Source organism: Marmota marmota, unplaced genomic scaffold (genome assembly GCF_001458135.2).
Source record: "Marmota marmota marmota unplaced genomic scaffold, marMar, whole genome shotgun sequence".
Classification (NCBI taxonomy): Eukaryota; Metazoa; Chordata; class Mammalia; order Rodentia; family Sciuridae; genus Marmota; species Marmota marmota.
The window spans coordinates 35,555,343-35,562,283 of record NW_026000057.1 but is presented as its reverse complement, the minus strand read 5'-3'; the positions used below and the strand labels follow the sequence as shown (position 1 = coordinate 35,562,283).

Sequence of the window (6,941 nt, the reverse complement as noted above, 5' to 3'; positions counted from 1 at the left end):
TTAATCTCAGTTACTCAGGAGGCTGAGGCAGGAGAATCGCAAGTTCAAAGGCAGCCTTAGCAAAAACGAGTAGCTAAAGCAACTCAGGGAGACTCTGTCTCTAAATCAAAATGACGAAATAGGGTTGGGGGTGTGGCTCAATGGGTTGAGTAGCCCCTGAAGTTCAAATCCCTGGTACCCTCCCCTCCCCCACCCGAAAAAAAAAAAAAAAGCTGCTAAAGGGAACAAACCCCTCCACCTGCGCACCCTCACGAATTGTGGCCAGAAAGTCTGAGGTTTACTCAGGGTTGAAGAGACTTTGGAACAATGATTTCAAGTCCTTGCCCTTCCCACCCTTTCCGCGCATCCTCAACCCTGTCAACTCCTACTGCAAGAACGGTGATTAAGGGGTCGAGGGGGCCGAGTGAGCCAGCCGCTAGAGCGCCCTCTTTACCTGGTCGCAGAGGCGCGGCCAGGCAGGGAGGGTGCGTGAGCGTGTCGGCGACACCTGCCGCCTGCGCCTTTCCGCCCGGCCGGAGCCGGGATGCCGATGCTACTTCTGCCAGCCACGGCCCGCCTCGCTTCCAGAGAGAAGAAAGAACAACAGGCAAGACGTCTAGAATACCCGCGCCACCCGTCATTCATAATCCGGCGGACCGGAAGCCGATGGGTTACGTCACTTCCTTCTGTCTCACTGCCAAACATTTCCCTCGCCTCTGCTGCGGGAACCTTTGTTTTACCTCTTTCGGAGCCAGCTGATGCGCGGACCGGTTCGAAAGAAGCCACCGGGAACGGACCGAGTGGCGGGGCGGAGCGGTGAGTTATGACGAGGGACTTGCTCCCAGATGCCTCTGGGAGGCTCGAGACCCCCGCGAGGGGCGTGTGGGACCTCTGTGGGGTCTTGGTGTTCTCGCTTAGTTAGGGTAAACCTCGTAATTTGCTGGTGGAAGCGTGCCCCAGCCTGATCGCTCTCCCCTTAGAGTGAACACTACTGCCTCCTCCGAGGGTGTTGTGGACTAGGGACCCAGCTCAAGGGATTAAGTCCTTGGAACTGTGTCTTGGTCCTTAGAGGGTTACAGTGACCTCTCTGTACAGCAATTTAATCATCATCTGGTTCCCATGTCAAGGACCTTCCCCCGTGCTAGGCCCTCGGTGTGTTTTGCTTGATCAAAGGATTGACATTCGTTTTTACTTGTCTCCTGCTGTTTTTCAGCTTCTCTACAGTTTGACTAATTTGGGATTCGGGGCCTTTTTCGCCTGTCCTGCGTTTCCAGACGTGTCTCTGAAGCGTTAATATAATTCAAGGCTGAGTACTCCGTGGAGGAATGTAAGGGAGCATCTTTAAAAGAATATTTATCGAAAAAGATTGCAAAGGCGTTGCAAAGACATGAACAGAAAGATTTCCCTGACCCGTCGTGAGATAGTAGCTGTAATATTGCATTCTGCATGAATTGAGTCATTTTTGTTTATCTTGTGCACATGCAGATGATCAACTTTGAGGTGATTCTGAGATTATCATGTAGGGTGGAAAATGAGGTCTAGGAAATAACATTTATATTTATTTATAACTACCCAATTTTGATTGGACAAACCCAGAAAAAAAAATGACATTTAAGCAAAAATCTAGTTCTTTGATTCAATAAAAATGTAAAAGCACCCGTTAAATTCCAAGAACAGAGAAATAACTGAACAAAAATCCCTTCTCTGGTGAAGTTTACCCTTCAGTGGCATTAATGAATTTAAGCCAAGTGAAAGGTTAGGAAAACAGCATTGTAGATAAGAACATTGTACAAGTTCCTAGTCATACAAGAGGCGGGTTTTGTTTCATTTTTTTAACATTTGGTTTTGTTGGAGGCTGGAGTTTCTTTTTTACCTTTTGCTGAAGTGACCTGGGAATGATTAGAATTATGTAGGAGAGAGAAGATGGTTATACTTTGCTTTGATCACTTAATCTAATAATTCTATATCCTTTCTTTTGTGATAATTTACAAAGAAGCAAAAAAAATAGTAAAAAAAAAAAAAAGTACTCAGTTTTATAGGGATAATAACACCTGTGTGAAAAAGAATGTGGCTCAAAGTAGAAAGTCCTGGCACCATGAAAAAGTATTAAAAGATACCTTAGGAAAGAAACTATTAAAAGAATTTGGGATGGAAAAACATAGCAGATTCCAGAGTCTTCATGAGAAGTAATATTTGAACTGGGTGTGGAAGTATATTGATATAATATTGATAGGATGTGGAAGTTAAATAGGTAAAAAGCTTTCCAGGCAGGGAAAAAAAAAAATAGTATTGGCTCTGCTGTAAGGAATTTCTGGGTCTAAAGAATGGAGGTCTTTTATGTCAGTTAATGAATTGTCTTCTAAATGCCAGGCCAAGAAATTTGGGCTCTATTTTGAAGGCAATGGGAAAGCTTAATTTTTCAGACAAAAATAAGAAAAGAAAAAGAAAGCTGCATTTCACAAAAATTAATATGGCAAATATTGAAGTTAAGGAGAATAACTAGATTATTGGTATAATTCAACTAAGCTAATTTAGACCTCTGAGTTTTAGTAGCAGCAGTACAACTGAAAAACAACACATTCTGAGTCAGAACCTACAGGATAGGCCGGCTTATAGTTTTGGATATAAGGAATAGGAAAAAACTCAATGAGAGAAAGATTTAGACCTCAGACCTCATTACAGAGAGTTATATCATTTACTTAAATAGAGTAAAAGTTAAGGAACTTTTGGGAGAGATATTCATAATATCAATTTTAGTTTTAACTGGGTTTGAGATACCAATAGGGCATCTAGGTAAGCATGTCTGCTAAGTAATTGGGCATATGAGGTTCCAGTTTAAGAGAGATTAGAGTGAAGGAAAGACATATGAAATAATCTGTCTGGAGATGATAGTTAAAACATAATATCTATAAAATTACCAAAGAATAAGTTGGTAACAGAAGTAAAGTAGCTAAGGATATAATACTTGGGCAATACTAAGAGCAATAGAAATGAGGCAATGAGCCACAAAATAAGTAGTTAGAGGTACAAGTGGAAAAACAAAAAAAAAAATGAATATAACAGAACTTATAGTAGGAGAAACTTTTCTGAAAGAGAAAGTACCGAGCTTATATTTACTTGATCAGCATTTACCGAAGACCAGCTGTTTGCCTGGCATTCTGGTAGACACGGAGATTACAGCAGTATGTAAAACCTATCCAACCCTCAGAAAATTTACATTCGATTGAGAAATATAGGTATCATTTATATGATTAACACTGATGACTATTACCAATAAATATAGAAAGTTTGGGAGCCATACAATAGTAAGACTTCTAATTTTGTTGAGGAAATGAGCAGGAAAAAAAACACCCTGAGACTTGAAGGATGACTAAAATGTGGTAAGGCAATCTTTCTACTAAAGCACTGAGATAAGAAAGGTTATTATATATTGGAGACTTGAAATAAGTCATGTGGCTATAACAGAGTGAGAGTAGCCTGAAATAGAAAGTAACATTTAATAATTTTATATTTTGTGCCATATACTGTTGTAACTGCTTTAAATGTAATACCAGATCTTCATGTAAGGCATTAGAGACCTTGTTAAGAATCTTGTTCTTTAACTTTGGACCATGAGAAGTGATCAAAAGTATTTTTAAATAAATGAAATGAAAAAATTTGAAGGAGGACAAGAATGGTTATGGAGAGACCAGTTAGGCTATTGCACTGGGCCAGATAATAGATGATGATAAGTTGAGTTAGAGTAGTAGTAGTAGGAATTGAAAAAGATAGATGGATTTGAGATATATTTAAGAGGTTTGGTGATTGAATTTGGGGGTAGGAGTTGAAGAAATGGAGGAATTCAATCTGATTCCCAGTTTTCATGCTGTTACAATGGGGTAAATATCATTTGAGAAAGGTAATACTAGAGGAAGAACTGATGAGAAGAAAAGAGTGTATGAGAGGTTTTATTAGGAATGTGTTCATTAGGAGGTCCCAGTGAAATAGCCAGGTCAAGCTGGCAATTGGATCTTGTAAGAGAGCCACAGGCTGGAGAAAGAAATTTAAAATCATTGGTAAAAGACTGTAGATCAAATGATCTAGGGTAGAAGCTGTCAAACTATAGAGTGGATCAGACTTGCCGAAGAGAGTTTAACACAGATTTCTGGGCCTCTCAGAAAAAAGAATTTTTTTTCAGTAGGTCTGGGAGTGGAGACCAGAAGTTTTCATTTCTAATGTATTTCCAGGTGATGCCTATGCTGCTGATCCGGACAACATGTTTTTGAAGGAGTAGACTAAGAATTCCAGAATCTAGCCTTGAGGATCTCATTTTTAATTGAAACAGGAGGAGCCTTTTAAAAAAGACTGAGAAAGAAGCAGAAGGGAAAAATTCTATTATATTTGCTGAAAAATGACTTTGGTAAAAGCATTTTCATAGAATAGTGAGGCAAAGGTCAAATTGTAGAAATTGCAGTCCAAGGGGAAGGAATGAATAAAAAGTGCAAAAAATAAAGATGTTCTGAGGAAGTTTGCTAGAAGACAGGATAGGCAAGTCTCAAATAAATTTAAATGCCACTAGAAAGAAAAAGTCATAAATAATAAAAAATATTATAATTTATAGCTCAAGGCTCCAGAAAGTGTAAGAAAATATAGGATCCAAGTACAAGTGGCATTGTGTAAAGAACCATCTCCTTTTCTGTCAGGTGGAAAAGAGGAAAGGATGGGTGGCAGGAAGTTGGTTTAATTCCCAGTGATAGCTTCTGCTTTCTCTGTGAAATCAGTGAGGCTATCTACTGAAGTAGAGATGCACTTTTAAAGAAAATGGAAAATGTATAACTGGTATTTGTAGGAAGTGGGAAAGGAGTTTATCAGGGAAACATGATAGGATTGATAAATTGTATTGAGGGCCAAGATGAAGTTGGTGACTCTGGAGATACAGAGTGTATATGTTTTCCTCTCAGCTATACTTAGAATTTTGGTGTAGACAGGGAGAAAATAACTGGGTGGTGTCTACACGTAGGTAAAACTACAGGACACTGAGGCAAGGATGCTTACAGTGCTGGCAGAGTTATTCAAAGGTTAGACTATGCAATGTAAGGTGGATAGGATATAAAATAACATACTACATTAAATCAAAAAGGATAATAAGAAGTAGAGAAAAAGATCATTGTTTAGTGATGGGGATTTTGTATTACTTATATATATTTGCTGTAGAATGATCTAATAACTCATTCCTAGAATGATCTAATAACTCACTCTTACCAACACAACTGCTTTTATTTCCCTGGGTCATTGACAGTTTTTAAAGTGTTAAATATTGATTTCTACATTCTCTCCCCCCCTCTCTTTTAAAGCAACACTTAGGTTTCTAAATTAAGCCTTCATTTAACATATTAAATTTCATGTTTTGTTTTTCATGTATATAGGACTTTGTTTTCCTCAACTTTAATGTACAGTAAAAATAATATGGTTCTTTTACAATGTACATTAGTTATGGGTTTTAAATGTACAGGAAAGGAATTGTATGGAAGTAACACAATTTGGTATAACTCAAGGAAAATGTCTTTGGAAACAGCAAAGAACGTACTCCTTTATGACTTCCTTATGACTATGTATATTTGCCAGTAACAAGGGAGAATAAAAAATAGAGAAGGCAATAGAGATAGGTGGAATAGGTAAAAAATTAAAATATAAAAGATAAAACACATAACCATGAGTATTTTACTTTAACCTTAACCGTTGTTTCCTGTTTGGTGAAGAAAAGAAGTTGGGCATGAAGGTGCCAGTAGGCAGAAAGTGCAGGGAACCAAAAATTGGAGGCCTTTATAAATTCAAAGACCAGGTGGAATGGGAGTAAAAAAAAAGAAAAAAATAAATAAATTGAGAAGAAAGGTTGACTTGTTACCCTGAGGAAGTTACTGATTTAAGGCTATGGAAAAAGAGTGGTGGAGATGGTAGTCAAAAAGAGGATTGATTGTAGTCAAAAAGGAGAGTACTGTGACAAGTTTCAAATTTTACTGGCTGAAGATAAAGCACCTTAAGGTTGAAATTCTAAATAAACTGAGTGTAGAAGTTGGAGAAGATCATTGATAGATTCTCAGTTGTCAATGATGATGGCAGGGAGAGAGGAATAAGAGCCTAGTGCAGATACTTTATATATTATTAACAGTGAAGATGCCGATGTGAACTTCAAGAGATGATAAATAATAGTCATGGACTATTTTTCTAAAAGAAATAATGTAAAGTAAGTTCTCTGTAGACCTCTTTTTTACTCTTGAGAAGGAACAAGACAAAGGAATACTGCCTTGGTGGAGGTTATAAGGGATGTGATGTCATTGAGGAAGTGGTGAAAGTAAAGAGAGATAAGGAGTGCTTGAGGAAAAATGGAAAATGTAGGGTAATAGAGTTTATCATTAGTAGGAGCTAGCAATGAAGTTAACGTGGAGAGGCAGAAGAACTGAGCTGAATGAGAGCACTGGAACAATTTTGAAGTAAGAATAGTTTGTACCTTAAAGCAACTATGATGTATAGAGGAAAGGGGTTAGGGAAATGGATGGCATTAGAACAGATTATGCTAAGTGAAGCTAGCCAATCCCTAAAAAACAAATGCCAAATGTTTTCTTTGATATAAGGAGAGTAACTAAGAACAGAGTTGGGAGGAAGAGCATGAGAAGAAGATTAACATTAAACAGGGGTGAGAGGTGGGAGGGAAAAGGAAAGAGAAGGGAAATTGCATGGAAATGGAAGGAGACCCTCAGGGTTATACAAAATTACATACAAGAGGAAGTGAGGGGAAAGGGGAAAAATAAAGGGGGGCGAGAAATGAATTACAGTAGATGGGGTAGAGGGAAAAGATGGGAGGGGAGGGGATGGGGGATAGTAGAGGATAGGAAAGGCAGCAGAATACAACAGAAACTAGTATAGCAATATGTAAAACAGTGGATGTGTAACCAATGTGATGCTGCAATCTGTATACGGGGTAA

The 6,941-nt window shown here is 38.5% G+C and overlaps 1 protein-coding gene across 2 annotated transcripts in view; it reads right to left on the bottom strand.

The window, feature by feature from the left end:
• Positions 1 to 630, bottom strand: part of Gstcd (glutathione S-transferase C-terminal domain containing) — a 188,169-nt gene extending 187,539 nt beyond the window's left edge. Inside the window, exon 1 of one of the 2 annotated variants that reach the window (XM_048813685.1) lies at positions 434 to 630. The gene's annotated coding sequence lies outside the window, so the exon portion shown is untranslated. The remainder of the gene's footprint in view (positions 1 to 433) is intronic. The other variant, XM_015484615.2, reaches the window with a different exon arrangement.
• Positions 631 to 6,941: the final 6,311 nt, after the last annotated feature.